This window comes from Sminthopsis crassicaudata, chromosome 1 (genome assembly GCF_048593235.1).
Source record: "Sminthopsis crassicaudata isolate SCR6 chromosome 1, ASM4859323v1, whole genome shotgun sequence".
NCBI lineage: Eukaryota > Metazoa > Chordata > Mammalia > Dasyuromorphia > Dasyuridae > Sminthopsis > Sminthopsis crassicaudata.
In genome coordinates, this window is record NC_133617.1 from 234,636,593 (window position 1) to 234,662,728 (window position 26,136).

The 26,136-nt window shown below is 35.5% G+C and overlaps 2 long non-coding RNA genes across 2 annotated transcripts; one reads left to right on the forward strand and one right to left on the reverse strand.

Annotated features, from left to right (window-relative positions):
• Positions 1–15,930, forward strand: LOC141553708 (uncharacterized). The gene is made up of 2 exons (XR_012485599.1): positions 1–245; positions 14,644–15,930. It is a non-coding gene; the product is annotated as an uncharacterized LOC141553708 (long non-coding RNA).
• LOC141553717 (uncharacterized) lies at positions 9,510–24,207 on the reverse strand. The gene is made up of 3 exons (XR_012485602.1): positions 24,152–24,207; positions 21,637–21,700; positions 9,510–9,757 (listed from the first exon to the last, which is right to left on the reverse strand). It is a non-coding gene; the product is annotated as an uncharacterized LOC141553717 (long non-coding RNA).
• Positions 24,208–26,136: the final 1,929 nt, after the last annotated feature.

Consider the following 26,136-nt stretch of genomic DNA (forward strand, 5'->3'; position numbering starts at 1 on the left):
AAGGGCAGAAGTTCTGGTCTCCTCTAGACTCTTAAGTCTATGATTCAGTGAGTCACAAAGGGCAGAAGTTCTGATCTCCTCTAGACTTCAACTTCAAACAACTCTGTTGAGTCAAGGCAACTTTCTGAAAGTACAGATGGTGGAAATGGTTACCTACCCCTGCTGAGACAGGCAATTTTACTGCTAACATTTTTTCATTCTCTTTTTTTCCTCTAGGCAGGCAGGTCCTAATACATCCTCCACAGGTAGGATTTTGGCACTTATTACTTCTTCCACATTATAGCTATTTGGATTAAATGAAAAACTGTGTGTGCGTGTGTGTGTGTGTGTGTGTGTGTGTGTGTGTGTGTACACATGTGTGTGCTGATATTCACAAAACAAGAGAGAAAACCAATGGCTGGAAAATCAAATGTATTCTATAAAGTTTTTGTATTAATTCCTCAAAGGCTGCAGTCTTATATCTTCCAATCATAAACCTAAAAACCAGTTCTTCCTCAAAAAGAAGGTGACAGTAGTAATGGTAACATGAATGTAAAAATTATACATGTCACCTACTTTTGCTGGTAGCAATTGTGGTCTTTTCAAAACAGAATTATATATTTCTGGGAGTGCTGTGGAAGAAAGAGCTAGTTTCTAAGATAAACCAATTCCCCCTAATATGTCATTTGTTGTTGTCATGTCCCACTCTCTATGACCCCATTTGGGGTTTTTTTTGGGTAAAAGATATGGAGTGGTTTATCATTTCCTTCTCCAACTCATTTTATAGATGAGGACATTGAGGCAAACAGGGTAAATGACCTGTCCAAGAGCATCCATTCTATAAGTACCTATGGTCAAATTTGAACTCAGGTCCTTCTGACTCCAAAGGCTTGTGCTTTGTCCCCTGAATCCCCTAGCTGCCCATACTATATTCAAGAAGGCATTTAGTTTATGGTTCTTTCTTTGTAAATGGATCATGGATGAGCTAAAACTAGCTCAGAGTAAGTATTGCTACTTTCAAAAAAAGAAAGTGTGCTTTTCAGGAGGTTTTTAAAACCTCCTTAGTTCTTATTATATCATAGGATATCATTTTTGAATTGGAACAGTGAAAAGACTTAGCAGTCAAAATACTTGAGTTCAAATCCTGTCTCTCTAATATGTAACTTTGGACAAGTCTATAACAAGTGCTAACCTCATTGTCTTTATCCTTTCAGTGAGAAGTTTGGATTAATTGACAGCTGATTAACTGGTCCTTCCTTTTTGCTCTAGATCTAAAAATCTATGCCTTAAAAATGTGATCTTCTTAATTATGAAATTTTCATCTTTAGTCTACTTTCTATGATAAAGGGATCAGGACCCATATCCTCTAGAAAGAATCTGATGAGACCAATAAGCAGAACAGTTTATATATGTGGTTTGACTTTGGTGGATTTGTTGTTTACATCAGAGAACCTTGAAAAGTAGTTGGCATTTATAGAAGTTGTCATTCTTGGCTGATTTCAGAAAAACCTGGACTTACATGAACTGATGCTAAGTGAAGTGAGTAGAACCAAAAGAACATTATACACAGCCACAAAATTATGTAATAATCAACTCTGATGGACTTGGCTTTTATCAACAATGAAGTGTTTCAAGGCAGTTCCAATAGACTTCAGATGAAAAGTGCCATCCACATCCAGAGAGAGAGAACTATAGAGACCAAATGTAGATCAAAGCACAATATTTTCACCTTTTGTTGTTGTTGTTTTTCTTGCGTTTTTCCCCTTTTGATCTGATTTTTCTCGTGCACTGTGACTAATATGGAAATATGTTTAGAAGAATAGCATGTGTTTAACCTAAATCATATTGCTTAATGTCTTGTGATGAGGAGAGGAAGGAGAAAAATTTGGAACATAAGATTTTGCAAAAATTAATGTTGAAAATTATCTTTGCATGTATTTGGAAAAATAAAACACTATTTAAAAACTTGCCATACTTTTCTTATCAGCAGAAGAGAAAAGAAAGAACAGAAAAGCACTTTCATTCTCCCAGATGTACTAAGCCATAAGTGTACTTTTAATTTAGATAAGTCAGTTAAGAGTTTTTTCCCTTTGCAATTGCAAAATTAAAGATAACTCTGAACTAACTAGTTTAACTAATTAATAATAATTTATGCATTTAAATTTCAACTTATTTGCCCTGTTCAGATAGCTCCCCTAAAACAAGGAAGGGAAGTATAGATTCATCTAGAGAGTAAGGAGGTTATTTAAAAATATTAGGAAATTTCCATTCTTCCACATCATGGATAAGACTATTTCTCCTTTCGTCAACTCCTTTTTAAACGTTTTCTATTTAGAAGGTCTCAAATCTTAAAGATGGAAAATTCAGGAAATTCTGAGTTTTCAGTCTTTATGCCAATAATAACTACCATTTGCAAAGAGCTTTTCTTTTCCTTTGTTTTTGCTTTTTTTGTTTGTTTTGACGATGAGGATTAAGTGACTTGCCCATGGTCACACATCTATTAAGGGTCTGAGACTGGATTTGAACTCAGGTCTTCCTGACTCCAGGATCAGTGTGCTATCTGCCACATCACTTAGCTGCCCTTCTACATAGAGCTTTAAAGTATGCAAAGCACTTTACATATACATGTATTATTATGATCCCAGGTTTATAGATGAGAAAATTGAGGCCCAGAAAAGTTAATTGATTTGCCCATGTTCAGAGAGCCAGTTAACATTAGGGACAGGATTTAAAACCAGAACTTCTTGATTCAGAGTTTCCATGTATTATTCTACATTGCTTCTTTGATTGGTATCTACTATGTTCTCTTGCACAAGAAGGCTCCAATACTCAATAAATGTATGTTTAATTAAATTGTTAGTAGGTGGCACAGAAAATATTTCTTCTGGAGTTACTGGTACAAATAATCTCAAGCAATCAAACAACTCTTTCTATTTGAAGTAGACTCATTCACTCTGCTAGGATGCTACTTGCTACATTTTGTATAGCATTTAAATGTTAATAAAGCTCTTTAATCAAACAATCAATAAACACTTAATTAAGTACGATTATGTGCTAAACACTGTGTTAAGCACCAGGGATGCAAAAGGAGGCAAAAAGTAGTCCCTGACTTCAAGGAGCTTACATTTTATGGAGGAGATATTATGAAAATAAATACATGAAAAGCAAACTATATATATACAAGATGAGTGAGAGATAAGGTACTAAACAGAAGGAAGGTACTAAAAGAATGAGGAGCTGGGGAAACTTCTTTTCATATGTTATTTCATTAGATACTTACAACATTTCTGTGAGGTGGTGCTGTTATTATCCCCATTTTACAGATAAGGAATAAGACAGACAGGAGCTAAGTGAGTTGTCCAGGGTCATACAGCTAAGTAAGTATTCAAAGCAATATTTGACCAAAGATCTTCCTAACTCCCAAACCAGTATTCTACCCATTGTGCTGCCTAGGGAACAATTGACTAAAACATGTTTTTTAACCCATTGGGACTAAAGGTGGATAAAACAGCTTCTTTCAAGTATTTGAAAATCTGTCATGTAACAGAAGGATTACTAGGCCCCAGAGGATAGTGGCTAGAAACAAAAGTTAGAATTTGCATAGATGCCTAAATAAGGATGAAAGTTGGAGGAAAACTTTACCCAAAAGTGGAATGGGCATGATCTCTCAGGAGATAATCAGTTCTGCATCCCTGGAAGTCTCCAAGATGAGGCTGAATGATTGTATGTATCATAAGGGTTTTCCTACACAAATACCGGTTGAACTGGATAATTTTTGAGGTCCTTCTAAATTTTGGGATTCTGCAGTTTTGTCAAAGATAAAAACAGAATATAAAAACTTCAAACTACCTTCCTGATTTTGCTTTTTTTCTAGTAAGGTATCTTCCTTCCTCCAATATAACATAAGCTTCCTCAGAGCAGGGATTGCTTTCTTTTTGTCTCTGTTTTTCCAGTGGCTGGAACATGGTAGACCTTAATAAAAGTTGTTTATTAAATTGTCTGTAACAACTACATAGCAAGTAAATAATAATGAAAGCCAGTACTTATAAAGCACTTTAAAGGGCTGTGCATATGTTCTCTTATTTGAGTTCCTCAACAACCCTGTGAGGAAGATGATGTCATCACTTCCATTTTATAAAAAGAAAAGTATGGTGAGTGATTTGCCCCGGGATATGTAGCTAGTAAGTAAGGCAGAATTTGAACCCAGGCCTCCTAAGAACAATGCTTTTACCATGAATGCAATTGTTTTTATTCTGGCCAGAACCTCCAAAGATCTTCCCCTCCTATATTAATTCTTTTGAGGAGGCAAAGTAGATCACCTTTTATCACAATTCTCACTTAGCCTTTAACTACTGAACAGGTGTTCCTCAGACCAATTGAGACCTGGGAAAGACTTTAGCTTAAAAAGGCCGAGTTCTCCCACTGCTTCCAGAGCCGTCAACAGTTGTGATTTTCATCTTAGCATTGGACTCCAGTGAGAGTAGGCAGATGACTTTCCACAGCTTTCTCTCACTTAAATGTAATTCACTTGCAAGTCAAGACATCCCCTTCTTGTCATTGGTCCTCTTTGAAAACAAAGGCCCCACCAACAACAATAACAACCACCAACAATAAACAGTGAGGCCGAAAGATATTTGGTCTCACATTTCTACATCAGTTCCAGAGCAAATAAAAAAAAACAAATATTCTTTTGAATTTCATCTGATTCTTCTATCATTTTCATTTAGATTTCACAAACTGTGGGTATAAATTTTTCCTGGATGACCCTAAATGATAACTCTCAGTGCCAATCTTACAGCAAGAAGGCAGCAAAACTCCCCACTGAAGTAGGAGGCAGATTAAAATAATTTTAAAAATATTTTACAAAATAAATAAACTATAACACAAAAATAGATGCTGTTACATTGTAGTTTTCTAAGACAATACCCAATCCACAAAGATCTTTCTTTTTGAGTTTGACACCATTCTCTTAAGCAACTTTTTAAAACTGTAAGAAGAGACTGATCTTCATTGACAAAAGTGAGTTTCCTCACTTGAGAATTTCTATGCCAGTAAAACCACAAATCTACTCCTTATCCATTTTCATTATCCTTCCTAAATCATTTGGAATTGGCCAATAGTGTGTGAAAGGTATGAAAGCATTTGTGTCTTCCTTTAAGGACTTCATACTTCACTCTCATTGTATTCAATATTCTACAATGGTACACAGACTTGGTCGGTATACATTTTTAATTTTTTAATTGTAAAGATAGCATTACAACATGCTGTAACATGACATATTTTTAAAAACCAAAAAGAAAAAAGTATTAGAAATTCTTGGAGTTAGAATCAATGACTTTTTACTTAGCTGATATAAGCCAAGATTATCTTCATTTCAATAATAAGTAGTTGGAGTGTGCAAATACTTTTTCTACCAAGGATATTTTTAACATTTACATTGAAGTTCTGTCCCATGTAATTGAAGCACTGATTTTTTTGCTACACATCAATGAAATCCTTAGTTCACACAAACATTGTAACCTTCAGTGCTAGTGTAGCTAAAAGTAACCTTTTTATTCTAAATGTGTATGACACTTGAATGGCCTTGAATTTCCCTCTAGTTCTTCTCTGTGCATATATATCTATATTTTGTCTTCCCAATTAGAATATAAACTTTTGACAGCATGGACAGTGTCTCCTATTTCTTTGGTATTATTAATGCCATTCTGTATATGTTCTGGAATGAATGAAAGAATAAATCTTATAGAAAAAAGTAAGATTTGCTTTTACTGTGATCCTACTTTTCCATATACTTTAGGCCAACTTCCATAATTACTTATACTCCAACACATCATCTCCCCAACTGTATTCCATGGAACCCAGTGTTAAAAATGGTATAAACAAGAGTATGGTTACAATATTTTGAGGGTGGTGATACCTTTCACTTCTATAATATGGAATATGAACCCATATAATTCAAAATTCAGGGATTTCATAAGTATTGATTAATTCTTCATCTGGTGATAATCACAATCCTTCTAACTCTTAGAAGATGTTCTTATAAATGAGTTAGTGTGTCTGAAAAACTTTGCCACCTTGTGGTCAGCTTTCTCATGATCAGCCTTTCCAGATATGGCTAAGGAATCTTGGGAGAAAAAAAAAAAAAAGATCTCTGAGACTCCAGGTGTAGTCAGTACGTAGGAGCTGTAAACATCTATTCACTGTAGACATACCCCCTCCAAATCCCAGGGCTATCTCCAGGACAAAATAAGTTAAGGTGCCATAGTTGAGCTTTAGTGGGGGGAAGGAGTAAATAGTAAAAATCATGTACATATCAAAAAAAATAATAATGACTTTTCATGTGTGGCAATTTTTTTCTATTACAAAAATTGACAAATTCTGCCCATATTTCTACAATCCGTCTCTTCTTTGTTCTAAGGACATACTGTACTTCAAACTACTTCCCTACTCAAGACCAACATTTATGGATTCTATTAAGATGTTCCAAATCCCAAAGTGTTCTGTAGGCAAATTGGGAAATATTGATCTAAAAATCCATTTCCAATTCCAAATAAAAAGACTAAAATTGCTTGTATAGCCATATAGCTAACCCGACTTTGTTGAATAGTTATAAAATAATCATCCTATGCCCTTTAATCTTGAAATAATAACATATATTGAATTACTTGCTATCTAAGGGAGGAGGTAAGGGAGAGGGGGGAGGGAGGAAAAAATTTGAAACACAAGGTTTTGCAAGGGTTAATGTTGAAAACTATCTATGCATATGTTTTGAAAATAAAAAGCTTTAAAAAATAAAAATTTTTTAAAATCTTGAAACAGAATCTATTAGAAACAGAATATCAGAAGCCTAAATAAGGGCAAATTTATATCATCCAAATGGTGATTAAAAACCATTTACTATTATGCATAAAGCAAAAAGAGCATGAACAGAAGCAAGAACTACATCCCTTCGTTTGAACACACAGATTTGATAGTTCACAGACCTTGATGAAGACGGCAGCCACCTGTTAAAAAGACAAACTACTAGTCTGAGGATGTAACTGTCTTTCTGGGCTGATCACTGGTGGAGAATAAATGCACAGACATAGGCCATAGACAGCCATAAAATAAGTGTAACTCTAGGGGTTCAAGGCCATTTGCACAAGACTCTCTTCATTGGTCAAGAATGATTACTAGGAACTCTAATGAGTTCCTAGAAGAGGAGAGATTTTAGGTTCTCTGGCTTCTGGTTTCACTGACTATACTATCTTCAGAGAGAGGTCCCTGGCAAGAGTTCTAGGAAGAAGTTAATATCAAAAAGTCAAGATCAAAACACCAGCTCTTTTTGCTTTAATCATTGGAATAACAGTAGTAATTGATTTGACTTTTATTTTTTCATTCGAGAACAATTATTGTTAAACATCAACAAAGCTGACTTTGTTAATATGAGACTGGGCAAACTAATGGACACCTAGTGTCCCATAGACTACAAAAAAGCCTCAGATGTCCTACAATGTGGGTAAAAGATGGAACAGACTTAATTACAAGTCAGTCCTAGATGCTTTTGAGTTGGTCCTAATGTCATTCTCTAAAGATCAGCTCAGCCTTTTGGGGACTTTGATGAAGCCCTGGCAGATGCAGACACATAGTTAACTAGCACAGTTCTAGAACCCTGTTGGTCTTTTCCTGGGGAAAAATACACCTAGCCTGACATGAGGGGATCCAGAGTCACACACATAAGAATGTGTGTGTCCATTTCACTTATTACTTTCACTAAACTAATTTCTGTTTTCACATAGATTTTAAAATTTCTTGTCATAGATGATGCAGTGGATAGAACATTGGTACTAGAAACAGAAAGACCAGTCTCAGACACTTAGAAGCTGTGCTCCTGGTAAGATACTTAACCTCTGTCTACCTCAATTTTCTCAACTATAAAATGGAAATAGTAATAATAACATCTATCTCCCAGGGTTGTTGTGAGGATTAAAGAAAATAACATTTATAAGATGCTTAGCGCAGTGCATGGCACATAATAGGAATTTAATAAATGTTTGTTTGCTTCCTTCATTTTAGTAAACATCAAAAGAAAAAGAAGCAATCTGGTCTATAAGATATACATAGTACTTATTAGAACCTACACTTGAGTTTTAAAAAATGAACTATTCAAAAATAGAATAGAGGAGAAATAATGATAAAAAGTTGGAAAAAACTGGGGAATTTAGTGGATTATAAATAATATAATAATAATTATTATATTTAATATTATAAGTATATCAATATTATCATTAAGATCAATATCATAAATATGTTTTATATATATATTTGTATCATTATAAATATAACATAATTTAGTGATCAAATGGCAACCCAAAAAAATCAATGTAATTGTAAGCTATATTTTAAAAAAGGAAGAGCTAAGTCCTTAATCTCTGCTCTGTTCAAGTTCCATTTGAAGTATTATATGCAATTCTGGGAAAAACATGGTCAATTTGGAGCAAACCTTGAGAAGGGCTACCAAAGAAAGAAGATGGTTAGAGTCCATGCCTTTTAAAGAATGTAAGAGAAGACTTAGGGAACAGATGATAACTGTTCAAAATTGTAAAGCTTTGTCATGTGGGAAAGACTTATTTTGCCTAGTTCCAGAGCAAGAAGTAAAAAGTGGAAACTGTAGAGGAAGATTCTGACTTCATAAAGGAAAACCTTCCTAATGAAAAGCAGAATTCTATAAAATAGTATGAGCTTCTTCTTGCTCAGTTGTTCCCAACTCTTTTGTGCCTCCTTGGACCATAATGTCCATGGGGTTTCCTTGGCAAATATAGTTGTAATGGTTTTCTTTCTCCAGTAAATTAAGATAAACAAAGGTTAAGTGATTTGATTAGGATGTCACATGTCTGAGGTTGGATTTGAACTCATCTGCCTGTATCCAGGCCTAGCCATCTATCCACTAACTCATTTGTCTATCTCTAGAAGGAGTTAGCTAATAGAAATAAAGAGCTCCCCATCACTTGTATCCCCCTCTAGTACAAGCAGCACAGTGCATAGAAAGTAGGACCTTCGAGTCAGAAAGACCTGAGTTCAGATATTTACCAGCTGTGTGACTGGGCAAGTCAGCCTCTCACAGTCTTGGTTTCCTCATCTGTAAAGAGTGGATTAACAGTAGTACTCCCCTCATAGGATTCCTCTGAGCATCAAATGAGATAACTTCATAAATAAATGTTATCTGTTATTCTAGCAGAGGCTCGATAAACATAATAGTGAGGAATATTGCACAGAGAGAAGTCTGGATGTTGCTTCATTTGGTCCCTTTCAACACTGAGAGGTTGTGATTCCCTCTTCCCATTCACTATTACTTTCTTCTTGATGCAAAAGTGGTCTGCTAAGACATATAATCCTGTTATTTCTTCCCAAACTTTCAGAGCTGATAAAAGGAAGTTCAGCCTTTTCTGCAGGCAGAGGACTGGACTAAGTGACCTTTTAAAATCTAGGAATCCTATGACATCAGTGAGACAGTCATGAATAGAAAACAGAGAGCTGTATGTCTGGTTCAGTGAGAATTTATTTAGTAATTATCAAAACAAAGCAAAGGTTATCATGGGGCTGGACATTTAGAGATTAAGGAGAGCTGATAAGCAGAATTATTTTGCAGGTAGCTTGACTTCAGTGGTTCTGAGATCTCTCTACTGGGAATGTGGAGGTGTTTATAATCCTGTATTTTAATAGATTCCAGGTGATCCAAGCTAGAAAGCTGAATCAGATCCTCTCTACTTTGATTTAAATGGCAGGAGTCAGGCCATCCCTAGAATGAAAAGATATTTTAATGAGCAAAAAAGGAAAGAGAGAAGACACACTGACGGGAATTGTGGAGTACCAAGTCCAGAGCAAGCTATAGCTCCCCTCCCCATCTCTTGAGGGAGGATCATAAATTATTGGGAACATTCAGCACCCTGGCTCCAGCATATGATCTATTACAGAATGAAGCTGCCTGTAAGCAGAGAACACCGTAAATGGGGAGTAACAACATATGTGCCTTCAGTTTGCATATACAATGAAGAGTAACAGGAGGGGCCACAGGGGCTGAAAAATGAGATGCACATTTCAAGCAAAAGACACATTATCAGGATTTGGGTCTCCCTGGGCCACTGGGTCACAGACAAACAGAGGGGAAGGTAAAGTGAAAGCTGGCATTTTCAATGTTTCACATACACACACACATACACAAAAGAATTCAATTTTTTCCAATCAACCAATCATCATTTTTTAAGTGCCTAGGTGGATATTAAAGGATATCAGAAAAAACTGAGTTCAAATCCATCTGACACTTAACAGCTGTTTGATACTAGGCAAGTTGCTTAACTTCTACCATCTTCAATTTCCTTACTGTGAAATGGGAGGCAATAGTGGACTAGAGTGGTGGCAGTGTGCTTGGAAAGAAGGAAACATGTATACAGAAGAATTTGTGGAGACAAATGTGACAACATTTGCTAACAAATTGTGTTTATGGCATGAAAGAGAGTGATGAGGATGTTACCAAAATTGAGAACCCAGGGAACTGCAAATATGGTGCTGCTCTATTTAACAATAGGAAAGTTGAGAAGAAGGGAAGAAGTTTTGAAAGAAAAAGTTCTTGTTTTGAATATGTTAAATTTTAAATACCTTTTGTGATTGGATCACTTCAGTTCAGTCTGACTCTATGTGATCTCCTGTGGGGTTTTCTTGAAAAAGTGATTTGCCACTTTAGAGTCAGAAAGATATGAGCTCAATTTGCAATGGGGAACTAAGGCAAACAGGGTTAACTGACTTGTCTAGAGTCATACAGTTAGTAGGTGTTTGAGGCCGTTTTGAACTCATGAAGCTGAGTCTTCCCGATTCCAAACCCAGTGCTCTATCCACCGCACCTTGAAATGCCTTTGGTGAGATAAAAAAAAAAAAAAATCTGAAAGTCATCTGCAGAGAGATGATCACTGAACCAATGAGAGCTGATTCTATAGAGGAAGAAAAGAAAGTAGAGTTCAGGTCCTTGCAGGACAGACATGCTTAATGAAAATGACCCAAAGGTCCAGCAAAAGAGACCAAAAAGGAGCTGTTAGACATGTAGAAAGAGAACCAGGAGAGAGTATCTAGGGCAAGAAAGAGATTGGCAGTTTCAGAAGCTGCACGGAGTTAAGAAGGGTGGGATTGAGAAAAAGGCCATTCAATTTGGCAGTTAAGAGATATTAGTCATTTGGAAAGAGTAGTTTCAGCCAAATTCCATGGGGATTCTAAGAGTATGAAGTGGAAGTGTCAAGAATAGAGAACTTTAAAAAAAAAAAAAAAAAAAAAAAAAAAAGGAAGTTAACTATGAAGGTGAGCAGCTAGATAGTATAGTGGCTAGAACACCAGACCTGGAGTAATTTTCTGAGCTCAAATCCAGCCTCAGACACTTACTAGCTATGAGATCCTGGATAAGTCAAATTAAAGCTGTCTCTCTCAATTTCTGTAAAATGAGCTGGAGAAGAAAATGAAGTATCTTTGGTAGGCAAACCCCAAAGAGGGTAAAAAGAATTGGATGTGATTGAAACGACCAAACCACAACAAGCTGTGAAGATAAGAAGAAATATCAAATGTTAGCTATCAATGGATGAAAGAGCCAAGTGAGTTTTTGTTTTGTTTTTTTAGACACCCAGGAAAGAACCAGTCATAGATAGGGGGTGATTAAAGATTTAATGGGTGGTAAGGAAGGTGGGAGATGATGGTGTCAACTGTCTTCAAAAAATAGGAAGGGATGAGATGAAGGGAACATGTAGAATGGTTGGTCTTTCAAAGGAGAAGATTCACCTCTTCATGAGAGACTGGAAAAAAGGAAAAGAAAGCTGGGGATGATGTCAGAGATATATGAGATAAGAGGAGGAGAGGGAACTCTTGGCAAATGGTTTCAATTTTTTTTTTGGAAAAATATGAAAAGAGAGCTGCAGCTGAGAGGGTGGGAGGTTTGAGGAAAGAAGAGAAGGTTTGGAATAGCTGTTTAATCAATTTATCATACACTAAGTACCTATTACATATAGAAAACTATGCCTGGCTCCTACTTTCCAAGCAAATTTATACACAAAATGTTTTACATGTATTATTTCATCTGATCATCACAAAAATCCTCTAAAGCAACCTAAGTCTTGGAAAGATCAAGGGATTTGTCCATAATCACATAAGTAGAAAAATATCAGAGGCAGAATTTTAGAACATAGTCCTCCTCTCCTTATGCTGAAATGCAATGACTAAACATAACACAGTGCCTGTCCTCAGGGAGATTATGGTTGATAGATATTGAAAGATATATAAAGAACCATAGTACAGTTATAATATGCTCTGTTCCCCATCTCTGCAGTGTACTTCATTCTCTCCTTCAAGTCATAAAACATAATAGCAGAAATAAAAGACAAAGTCTTAATTATGTGAGGCTTGTGAATGGCATAGAAAATAAAGCACTGAATTTTGAATCAAGAACTATGTTTGACATTCTCTTTAGACATTTACTACCTTTAGGACCTTGAGCAAGCCATTTAACTTTCCTCATCCTCAGTTTCTTCACCTGTAAAATAGACATAATAATAACATCCTCTTTATAGGATTGTAGTGACAATCAAACGAGATACTATCTACAAAGCACTTTGGAAACCTTAATACTTCTCTTCCTTCTTCTTCCTTCTCCTCCTCCTCCTTTTCCTTATTTTCCTCCTCTTCTGTGTGAAGCTCAAGAGTGGAAGTACTTCTATGCTACAACAAAATGCTATTTTAGAAAGTAAATATGCTGTGGTTTGAATCAATATTTTGAAGGGCAAATGCAGACACAAATAGAACTGATTCCACCTTCTAGTGATAAGCAATTGGCTATAAATGGAGGGATGTAAATGTAAAAAGATATAACTAAAAATTTTGTAACCCTGGAACATTAGGTAGTACAATAATCAAATTAATTGTTATTGATAAATAGCACACTCTGCTAATTAAGAAACTGAAAAGCTATGAATAAGATATATTCACAAAGAGGTCAAAACAAGAGACTCACCTTCCCTGTACGTTTATTACTTCATTCATTTTCATTTCTCAATATACAAGTACTAAATCTGCGTTGGTTCACTGGACCTAAAGCATAACTGAGAATCAGAATTTTCTGCCATGTTGTTGTATGTGACTCCTCTGACTTCCTATCTAGAAGCATAATTGACCCTCTGGAATCACTCACTTCATTTTCCACTTAATGGACTGTTTGCCTGCTGTGCTGTTGTCTGGTCTATGGGTTCCTCAAAAGTGCTTATATGGATACTATATCATCTTCTGGGCCTCTTTTAGCCATTTCTAAGATCAGAGACAAGTAGCTCAAGAGGAGAAAAGAGAAAAACTTTTTGTGTTTACTCCTTGATGGAACAGAATTCCTCAAAGGATTTCTGCTTTTTTTTCCTCCTCCTACTGTGTGCAAACTTCCCTACATTTCTGGCTTATAGGTTGGTGGTTTACAGCCCAGCTTATTAGACTGTGGTTTGTGATCCTTACGGAGTCTCGTGAATGTGGGGTTACAAAGTTATGATTTATTATCAGTAAGTGTTTGATTTGTATGCCTATATAGACAGAGTCACATAAAATTTTCTTGGCTGAAAAGGGTTCACAAGTGGAAAAAGTTTAAGAAGCTCTGGTTTAGAGGAAAAGAAGGATAACTTACTTTTTTATATAAAGTGGCTCATTCAAAAGGCAAGAGATTGTAAAAAAGGTTGGGGCAATGGGGGTATCAGTGCTTGTTGATTTGTCTCCAAACTAAGAATTTGAGTCTACCTCAAGGAATGTTATGAAGCATCCAGAACTGAACCAATAATATACTCCAAATATGCTCTCTCCTATTACCTTTAGATCAGAGAGAGACGTCTCTGAAATACTGGAATTGATTTTGAAGGACCTAATAAAAATGCACGCACACACACACACACACACACACACACATACATACATACATCAAGTTTTTTGATAGGTTCTTACCCCTTCAAGGGCTCAAAGCCAAAGGAAGATGAATGGTGGGTAGCTTGGAGCCCTAATTCAACATAAAACAAGTATCCCTGTCTTCACCCTCCCTAAATCAGAGCTCCCTTGAGGAAAAGATGCCCTGTATTCACATAGATTTGTGGAAAGGCTCTGACATTGGAACCATGCAACTTGGTCCCAATATCCACCTCCTTTGAAATCTTAGACAAATCACTTCAATTCTCTGGACCTCAGTTTTCTTAACTATAAATAAAAAGGCGGGAACAGACAAACTCTGATCTTTTCATGTTATGTGTTACTCTAATAAGATCTTTTTTAAATTGGCTGCTGCTCTGAAGCACTATACAATGAAAAAATCACCAGCACCAAAGGAACAGCACTCAAATTCTGCTTCTGATTCTAACTTGGGTTCCTAAGTGGGGCCGTGGATAGAAAGCCAGGCTTGGAATCAGGAAGGCCTGAATTCAAATCCACCTTCAGCATGTACTAGCTGTGTGACCATGAGCATTTAACCTTTTATGCCTCTATTTCCTCCTCAGTAAAATGAGCTGGAAATCAGAAGGAAATAGCAAACCACTACAACATCTTTATCAAGAAAACTCCACACAGGACTATGAAGAGTTTGACACGACTCAATAACAAATGTCTCCTGTTCACTATGAGGTCATTTTTCCCTAGGAAAATTACAGCCTGTAAATCTCCTCCATGGCAATCAACTTTAGAGAACATCTCCAAGACTTTCAAAATCAGATACATGAACTCTGACGGAGCAATGAGATGAAGAGTTCCCCTCTGAAGATTGCTGAATCACAGGAAAAGCCCAAACCAAGCAGGAAAAATATGCCTTGTGCTTTTTCACGTAATTCACCTACTGTAACGAAGGGTGGTTATGTTTCCATGAATAGGGCACCCAAGGAGAATGGCTAATAACAGACTGATCCAGAAATGAGAAAGAATAGCATGGCATCTTGCCCCAGTCATGAATAGATGACATAACAAAGAGAGAGGAAAAAGAAACAAGAAACCCAGGACTAATGGGGAAACCAGGGCTCACCAGCCAAGCATCTTTGAAGCACAAAGTGTGGGAACTTTTACTTGCCTTGGGGACACATATTGTTTGTTGTCCAACAATGGCACCACGGCCGACATCGCAGCCCACGCGTATTGCAGAGGAAGGACTTTCAGGGGTGCTGTGGCTCCACAAAGCTCTTCTGGGAAAGCCTCACAAGAACCCATCACAGGCTCATTGCAAAGATGGGAAATGAACTACAGGAACAAATTTTACCATACAGTAAGCCTGGACTAGAAAGTAAATGGAATCAAAAGGTTCTACATCCAGAAAGATTCTTAGAAATCCTTTTTATTTTACAAAAGAAGAGAACAGGGAAATGAAAGAAAATAACCAGTTAAAAACAAAGGTAGAAAAGAAGACTGCAGATCTCCAAACATCTAAGCTACAGATTTCTTTCCAACTTACTACCCTCTACTATGTGTGTGAATTAACCTCTTTTTAAGAATCAGATTATAGTGAATTATAACAAGTATACTTTCATCTTTAATGACTTAGCAGGAAATATTTCAGTTTTTTTTTCATTATGAACCTCGATTATCATCATCTGATAAGAAACAGAGAAGTCTCTTTTGACTCCAAGGTGCTAGTGTCTTCTTCTGATTATTTTAGAATCACAAAATGATGAAATTTTTTGAGTGAAAGGAATTTTAGCAGCTTCTGAGTCCAACCTATTTCTGAAAACAAATACATACTGTCCAACAAAGGCTGGTCTGCAGCTTGCAATGAGAGGCAACTCACCAGTTTCCAAGCAAGAATGCACTGTCTCATCTCAACCTCTTAAAATCTCGAACTCCATTCAAAACAGCTCAAGCATCTCAACTCTCACCTTTCCTATTATCTTTGAGTCCTTGAGTTTTGATCCACCAAAAATAAAATCATGTATTGGCTTTGTATATTTTGTGTATTTTACTTATATGAATGAATTAATTAACTGGCATGTTTTAAGCACTGTGTGAAAGGCATATTGTATTATACATGTTACTTCCCTTAATAACATATAAACTTGAGATCAGGCCACCTCATTCTTATCTTTGTACCTCAGTACCCAGCACAATACCTTACTTAATGTGGGTGCTTCATTAATATATTCATATTGATTAATTGAATGTGTTACTTGGATCAACCAATTCTTACTAGATTATGCTACAAGAGCAAACTATAAGTAGTAATTATCACCCTTATCTCATCTATAAAAACATATGATATTGATTACAAATATCTTTTAGAAAATGGGGAACCCAGCATAAGTAAATTCTCCACTTTGACCTACTCTAACACGATGTTGTAGTGTGAAAGTGATCTTGCACTTCTAAAGATTCAAAGCTCTGGATCTGGAGTGGACCTCAGAAGTCTTAAATTTTACAAATAAGGAAAGTGAAAGCCAAAGAGAGTAGTAAATGGTCATACAGATAATAAGCAACAGAAATAGGAATGAAACCCAGATCATCTGGCTACCAATTCTCCACTATATAACTAAAGTACAAGTTCTGGAACTTATAAATTCGAGCTTCTTATAAACTCAACTAGTTCAGCTAGGTGGACCAGTGGATAACAGCAATGGCCTTGAAATCAGGAAGACTTGTCATCCTAAGTTCAAATCTGTCCTGCCTGTGAGATCCTACTCTCTTTGTCTCAGTTTCCTTATCCATAAAATGAGCTGGAGAAGGAAATGACAAACCAAGCCAGTATCTTTGCCAAGAAAACCTCAAATGGAGTCACAAAGAGCTAACACGACTGAACAACAGCAATATAAACTAGAAGAGTTTTGGAAAACGGATTTGACAATAGTGTACTTAAGTTCTGAAGACCAGCATAGCTTGGTTCAGAGAGCACCAAGAGGTGCTCATGAATTTTTCAGGTGTTACAACTCTCAAAGGTCAAGAGCTAAATTAAGAAGGGTTCCAGTCTTTAAAGTGAATCTTTATCAGTGCTAGGGCAGATGAATCTTAATTCTTGATGTATTAAAAGTTAGTGATGTCATTCTTTATTCAAAGTAATATCACTAAAATTATATTTTAGTTAAGGACATTTAAAGAAAGAATTATGTATTATTTAGAGTCAAAATGCTGTAAGGCAAGCTAATTCATGGATCAATAAAAAAGTCACAGACCAATGGAAAATTCTATGTCATAAAATAGCAATAAGACAACATAAAACCTTTGTGATTCAAAATAAAAGTTAGTGATGTTCTGCTTATAGGAGATTTTGCCAGCTTTATCAGGAAAAAAACAAAAAAACTAACAAGCCCAAACTAATATTTTTTACTGACATGTCTCCCCCTGCAGAAAATGTACTGGGAATAAAACTAATTAAATCAGTGTTCTTTTCTGACTACTCAGAATTATGATTCACTTTAAGTGAATCAGCAAATAACTCTCTTCCTACAGAGAGAGCTAGAATTACAGTAGAAAGAGAATTAGTTGGAGACAGATTTGGCCATGAAGTGAGGAAGACCTAAGTTCAAGTTTCTGACACATATTAGTTGTATGACTAGGGTGAGAAGGGAAGAAAAAGGAGATGGAAACAAACACTTAAATATTGCTGTTTCGTTGTGTCTAACTCTGTGATCTCATTTGGGGCTTTCTTAATAAAGATTTAGGAGTGTTTTCTTTTTCCAGCTCATTTTACAGATGAGGGAACTGAGACAAACAGGGTTAAGTGATTTGCCCAAGGTGACAGAGATAGGTTGTACAGTAGAACATTGGGCTTCAAATCTGGAAAACCTGAATTCAAATCTGGTCTCGGTCATTTATTATCTATGTGACTCTGGGTAAATACTACGTGCCATGTACTGTACTAAGTGTTTTTCACAAATATGATCTCATTTGATTCTTATAACAATCCTGAAGATAAGGTATTATTATTATCCCTGTTTTATAGCTGAAGAAATTGAGATAAATGGAAATTAAGTGACTTGCCCAGGATCACACAGTTCATAAGTGTCTGAGGCTGGATTTGAACTAATGTTTTCCTGATTTCATTCCTTCATCTAATGTCCCACCAGCTGCCTCATGGACAAATAATTTAACCTCATATTACCTCTACTAACTCTGTAAGTTTCAAAAAAATTTCAAAAGCGTTTTTGATCTCCTAATGAAGGAAATTTTGGAGATCTCTCTAAAATGATACTACAACTCACAAAAACTCTACATTGATAACTACCACCCACAAAAATTCCATATAGAACTTAAAAGCAAGATGATTAATGTATACAACATTTCAGCTTTTTAATGAGTCCCTCAGTAATAAGCATTTATTAAATTCTACTGTGTGTTAAGCAATATATTAAACAATGGGAAGGAAGCTTGTGGGAAGGAATTCCAATTCCTCATATTAATGTGTAATAATCAATCTAATTCTCCCCTCCATATAATAGAATCAGAGAAACTTTGTATTCCAATCTCAGCCTATTAGCTGTGGAATTTTGGTCAAGTTCCTTAACACCTCTAAGACTCAATTTTTTTTCATGTATAAAATAGATATAATGATCATTGCACTAGCTATCAAGACTGTTGTGGGGAAAATGCTCTTAAAATATCATATTTTATGCAATATATAACATTAATGTAACATATTATTATATATTTATTGTTCTATATTATTAATAATTTTAATAAGCTGTTAGAACAGATTTTAGAGGTTACTTAGGACATTGATTCCCTTGCCAACTGTATTAATCCTTTCTATAATTTCCTCAAAGGTATGTAGCCCTACTTGAATACCTCCACAAACTGATAAACTATTACCTCTCAAAGTGACTCTTCATTTTTATACAACTACTATAATTTGGAAGTTCTTTTTTAGGTTCAAATTCAACAAATATTTCCTAAGCATCTACTCTAAGCAATTTATTGGACACTAAGGATACAAAAATGGAAATAAAAAAAAAATTCTGCCTTAAAAGAGCTCACATTCTACTGAGGGGAGGAAGGAAGAACAGCTTATACTCACTTAATTCATTTAGATACAAGTCAATGTAATTTGAAGAGGATAATAGCCCTAGTAACTAAGGGAATTGAGGAAGGCTTCATAGAGAAGATGATGCACTTTGAACATATATGGGAATTGTGAAATGTGGTAGTTTATTCTAGGCTTGAAGAATACATATAATGGTGAGGGAACAGTCATATTCAGGAAACAGAATAAAATGTACCGGATTTATGATTTGTAATGCAAACTATAAGACTAGAAAAGTAGAAGGGTGCTGGACACTGAATGCTAGGTTGAATAATCTTTATTTTATCCTAAAATTCTGAAGCCAGCCAAGGTTTTTGAGTAGCTGTGGTACATGGCCAAACCTGTGCTTTAAGAAGAAAATTTGTCAGCCAGTAAGCTGGCTTTGAAAGCTGAGAGTTTGGAGAAAGTGGAACAAAATTCATAGTCCAAACAAGAAACAAGACCTTGATGGAATAGGTGCAAGAGATATGCTAGTGAGCGACTCAATAGGATTTGGTTCTTGATTAGACACAGAGGATAGGAGAGGCTGAAGAGTACCAAAGCTATGTGCCTGGAGAATTGAAAGAGTAGTTGTTGTCCAGTTTTTTTAGGTTCTTTTGGATGTTCTATCCATTAAACATTTAGCTACTCTTCAGAGGGAAGCAGTTCTTCAAAAAGAATAAGGAAATCTGAAGGAGATGACGTCTTGGGATCTTACTCATAGTGTTAGAATTGGAAGGGATTTCAGAGGCCATCTAATCCAATCTCTTCATTTTACAAAAGAGGAAACATCCAGAGGTTAAATGACTGGCAGAAAGTCTCTAAGTGACAAAGGTAGGATTTGAACACATGTCCCTCTGATTTGAAATCTAGTGATTTGTTTCACGAAGTAACTTCAAAGGAACAATAATTCTCATTTTGGATATGATGAATTTGAAATCCTGGGATGATATATATATACATATATACATATATATATATGTATATATATATACATATATATATATATAAATCTGAAAGTATCCTCAGAGTCCATGTAGTCTATTAATTTACAGGGAAGGAAACTAAAGCCCATCATTACACAGTAAGCATCCCAAGCAGTATTTTAATTTGGGTCCTCTGAATTTAACACCAGTGCCTTTCTCAAATGCCAATGGATTGTACACAGTAACCACAATATTATGTGATGATCAACTGTGATGGACCTGGCTCTTCTCAACAATGCAGGGATTCCAATAAACTTGAGATAGAAAGTATGATATGATTCAAGAGAGAGAACTATAGAGGATGAATGTGGATAGAAACATACTATTTTCACGTCTTTTGTTTGTTTCTTTTTTTCTTTATCGTGTTTTCCCCTTTTGATCTGATCTTTCTTACACAACATGACAAATATTAAGTATTTTACATTTTTATTATATTTAACTTAAATCAGATTGCTTACTGTCCTTTTTTAGGGAAGGGTGAGGTAAGGGAAGTAAGGTAAGAGATGAAGAAAAATTTAAGTCACAAAGTCTTATAAAAATGAAAGATTGAATATTGAAAACTATCTTTACATGTATTTAGAAAAATAAAATACTACTAAAATGAAAAAAAAGTGACTCAAATGCCAATATGAAATCTGAGTGAAAGATAGTGCAGTAAATTAGAACACTGGCCCTTAAGTCAGGGAGCCTTGAGTTCAAATTTGACACTTTACTAGCTGTATGACCTGGGCAAGTCACTTAAACCTGGAGAAGGAAATGGCAAACCACTCCAATATCTTTGCCAAGAAAACTCCAAATGGGTTTATGAAGAGTTGGACTGAAAAGAAATACTCATTGATTGAGTGGGTTTCCAATAAGAGGGGGGGAGGGAGAGAGAGAGAAGAAAGAGGAAGGGGGAGGGAAGAAGAGGGAGGAAGAGAGGGAGAAAGGGGGAGAGGGAGAGGGAGGAAAAAGCACAGAGACAGAGACAGAGCACTTGGGGAATGGTTACCTTGGGATTCAGGGAGTTCCCCTGTTTCTCAGTCACAGCTGACCAACAGTACCAGGAGGTTTGTGCAACAACACCCTTCTCAGAAAAGATGATCCCTAACAGGATGATGAGCACAAACCATGCTTCATCTTGCCAGAAGACATGGACTTTGAGATCATTGCTCAGAAAGTACAGAGTTGAGGTTTAGGTGAATAGATATTCAGCAATCCCACAAGATATTTGTTTTGTATTTTAATGTTTTTAGTAGTTTTTTTTTCTAGGGAAAAAGTATACAAGAAAATCTAAATTATTATTTCATGTCGTCAGTTTTTTTCAATGTATACTTCTGAGCATTTTATCAAGCATTTTTCTGGTGTGGAAAAAAATTGTAACTATCTACATTGTAAATTGAATAGTTTTGTATAAGGGATCTTGATAAGCTCTTTAGGGGAGACCCTAGATACGGGTAAACCTAATCTTTAAGTGAGGTTCTCAGGATTTCTGGAGTAGGGACACAATGAACAAGAAGCATCATGAAAGAATCTGACTCATTTCTTTGGAATCAGCCAGGGCAGATGTGTGAATCCAAAGCTAAGACCCCTTAGTAATCAAAAAAGCTCACTCCCCCTAAACCCAGTATTGTTATTATAATGATGACAATAATTTACACATAAAATATTTTTGAATTAATAAAATATTTTCCTTACAATTAGGGGTGGCAATCAGTTATTCTCCTTGGCTCGTCGTACTTTCATCCTACAGCTCAAAGGTCTATAAAGAATATAAAATAGTTTATGAGGATACAATTTTAAAATTATCTTTTCATTGGACCCAGATGGCTCTGAGGAGAAAGTGAGATAGGTGAGCTTGCACAGCACTCACTCACTCAAACCCAATTCACTTGCATGCCATGGCCCTACCTGCCTAATGTTAGAGTACTCTTTGTGAAAGAAGAACAGCAAACAGCAATAATTCAACCTACATATACTCGTGAGAATATGCCATTTTCAAACTATACTGATCAGGAAAATGTTACTGTTCTTGTTTTTTGTTGTTTGTTGTTTGTTTTTTGTTTTTTTTTCCAGATAGGGAAACTGAGTCCTAAAATTTTTCAGATTTGAAAATGCTTTGCTACACAGCTGACTCTATTCATTTCTTTCCCTGGCTCCTTTTAATAAGTACATATTTCCCAAAACTCAGACCACATTTTGGTAACTCCATTCCTTATTGCATCACTGACTATTTCCCCAGCATGGTCCCAGGACAGAAGGCAGCTGAGAATTCTGGCACATGAGTTTGTGATAAATATCAAATCTTACCAAAGTTTCACATTGCTAGAACAGTGTCAAACCTATCTCAGGGTTTTTAAACTTGGAAAAATCTGTGTAGTAGACATAAAAAGTGATTAGCTAGAAGATTCTCTGGAGGAGCACAAGGAAATATCCTTTTGTGCTAATCTTTAAACCATCTTTTTAGCATTTTGTATTTTCCCATTGTAACCCACACATTCAAAAAGTGAAAATAAAATAAAATATGAAGGACAAGAAAAAAAGGAGAAAGTGCTTGCCCGCCATCTTCTTATCTGTTCTTTTGCCTTTGGGACAAATTTCTGTGCCGTGCCATGAGAATCCTTTTCAGCTCTGAAACACCCATTTTGGAGTCCTGTTAAATGACCCACTATTTCAGACAGATTATAACAAGCCTTCAATTTACTCTTTGGACATTGTTTTCTCTACAGTTGCTTTAAGGATACACGTACATTCTCTTCCCCAAACTTTCCAGTTTTAAAACCATAGTCAAATCAGTACTACCATTACTATAAGAAAAGATGGGATTTTGTAAATTATCTTTTCACTGGACCCAGATGAGTCTTGGGAAGAAAGTAAGGTAGATGACCTTGCACAGCCTTCCCTCCCTCAAATCCAATTCACTTGCATGTTATGGCATACCCCCCTAATATCTTTAGATCTAAATTTTATCTTTGGGTCTAAGACAACTGGGTGTTGCAGGGAAGGCAGGAAAACCCAAGTTCAATTCTAGCCTCCTAGACTTGCTAACTATGAGACTCTGAGCAAATCACTTAAGCTTTGTTTGTGTCCATTTCTCATCTGTAAAATGGGAATACAAATGTTATTTATCTCTCACAGGTGTTGTAAAATAGTGGAAAATCATTTCCTTTTCAAATAACAAAATAATAAATGAAATAATAATTATAAGGTGCTTACCACAGAGAATGGTACATAATAAATATTATATAAATTTACTACTACTACTAATACTATCACCTTATTATTATGTTCACCATCCCAGTAATTTTCAAAAACTGAATACCCCCTCATTTCAGCCACTTTCCCACATTCCTATTAGAATATAAGCTCCTTAAGGGAAGAGACAGTTTTCACTTAGAACAGTGCATTGTATATAGTAAATGCTTATCTATTCCTAAATTAATGCCTCCAAATAGGCAGGATAATCAGGTTAGTTTGTTATTGGATGGATTTCTAGATCCCAAAAGATCACATAAATAGTAACAGAAATAACAATTTCCCTGTGTTCTTTATAGAAATTCTCTATTTTTTCATAATTTATAACCAATATTGGTAAGTAAATTATAGTTATTTCTGTAGTGGATTTTTTGCAAACACTCATCATAAGTATCACAATAAGAGACAGACTAATGTACTATGAAATGATGCTTCTTGTTGCCTTTGGGTGTATAATAAAACCAGCCTGCCCATTCCTTTTTTTGCTTCTCCAAGGAATATTTGGGAATCATCCTTCCACTTAGTAGCAATTTCCTTCTTTCTTCTGTTTTCCTTTATTTCAAGAATGTCAAGATTAATATGATTAAGTTCTTCAAGTAGTATGGTCACACACTGATTATTGAACTTAGAATAACAATAGCTAAGTCAAATTTATATGAGGTGTAAAAATGGCATGTTTCTTTTTTGCTGGTATTGTTTTTGGAGCTAGTTCTACATCATAACGTATTGGAATAGCACTTGGGGGTAGAGTTGGAGATTGCAATAGGATATTCGGGAGGAGATGTCTAAGAGACATTGCAGGAATAATGCTTATTATGGGGGGGGGGGAAGGAATTGAGATCCTAAAAGGCAATGAAATCCACCACTTGGAAGATAAACAATACCAATTATTTTAGACTAAAGGAAATACACTCTTGGAGTCAGGTAGATCTGTTCCAAATGTGACTCAGATACTTACTAGTTGTGTGACCCTGGGCAAGTCATTTAACCATGTTTGTTGCAGTTTCCTCATCTGTAAAATGAAGTGCAGAACAAAATGAAAAACTAGTCCAGTATCTTTGTCAAGAGAATCCCAAACAGGATCATGAAGTTGGACATGACTGAAAAAGAGGTTGGACTTAAAGGGACTTTAGAAATTTATCTCAGGTATGAGGAGTGTATGAGGAATTGTTAGAAAATGGCACTAATATTTTCCAAATGTGACAGATGACACAGCCTTTTACCATTTACCAAGAAAAACCATGAGATTTACAGATGGGTTGTACAAAATACTTTTTTCATATTTTTTTTCATTCATTTTCACAGCAGCCCTGTGAGAAGGCAGTTCTTATTTTGTACATGAGGAAACTTGGACTCAAAGAGCATAAAGGACTTTGCCAATGTCACAAGCTAGGAAGGAGTAGAGGTTATATTTGAACCCTGATCTTATGATGACAAATCTAGAATTCAATCCACTTGACCAGGCTGCCTTATTTATGTATGTCTTATAGTTTACCTGCTGGTAAGTGAGATTCACGGGTGTATTTTCTCTTTCCTATCTTTATATCCTAGCAAAATTTCCTGCTTCATAATTGTTTGTTCAATTGAAAAAAATAGCCATATTTTTGTTGTTATTTCTGACCTGCCCAGTATAATATAGTTACTAAGTGAAAGAGTTAAGACTTAAGCTTGTCTACTTATTTCATATCCATGCCCTTTCCTTTGGAATAAACGGAAATGTTTTACCTGCAGGAGAGAAGTCTTAGGAGGACAAATGATGGCTTTTTTCTAATATTTGAAGGATTATTGTGCTTGTATACAGAATGCAGAACTAAGAACAAAGAATAGAAACCACAAAAAAAGTAGATTTAAGCTCAGATTAAGTAAAACTTCCTAATGATTAGAATTATCCCGTGGGCTATATATCAGTACCAAATAATTCACTGCTTGAAACTCCTGGACAGCAACAGAGTGTATCTTACAAAGATTAACAAAAAGGCATTTGATTAGATAGTAGAATATTTCTTACACAGAGACTTTCGTAAGACCTTGTATAATCAAAAGGCTTCTTTGGATTGAAAAAGGAGGAGAAAATTATCTATATATATAGCCACCAAGGCAAAAAAAAATTGTGGAAAGTAGCTACAATATAGGAGAAAGAATGCCAGTAGATGTCCAAACAATTAAGATTTTTAAAAAGGCCAATTTTTTTAAAGGAGCCAATAATAAAGCCCATGATCTCAGACCACATTATGAGCAATAATCAAGGTAAATTAGAGTTTCAAATATGAAGAATTAAATATGCCTTCATAGTTATCATTGAGACTTAATATTTGTAATGGATTTTTGTATTTCTTACCTTCTCAATGAGTTGGGGAGAAGTGGGGGAAGGGAAAAAAATCTGGAACTGAAAATAAAATTAAATTGAATGGAAAACAAATATATAATAACTTCAACACAATAATAATAATAATAATAAGAGGAAGAAGAAGAAGAAGAAGAAGAGGAGGAGGAAGAAGAAGAAGAAGAAAAAGAAGAAGATGAGAAGAAGAAGAAGAAGAAGAAGAAGAAGAAGAAGAAGAAGAAGAAGAAGAAGAAGAAAAGAAGAAGAAGAAGAAGAAGAAGAAGAAGAAGAAGAAGAAGAAGAAGAAGAAGAAGAAAGAAGAAAGAAGAAGAAAGAAGAAAGAAGAATCAAACCCAAGACTGAAATGTGGCTTTTAAGGCAGAAACATCTAACCTTTCTTATATTATAGACACCTTTTGACAATCTGGTTATTGATTGTTTCTCAGAAGAAAAAATTTAAATGCACAAAATAAAATATACAGGATTACAAAGGAAATAATTTATATTAAAATGTAGTTATCAAATTTAATTTTTAAAAACACAAGTACATGAACTCCAGGTTAAATAAACAACAATCTCCTATTATACCATACTCAAAATGAACATAATAAGTAAGAGGG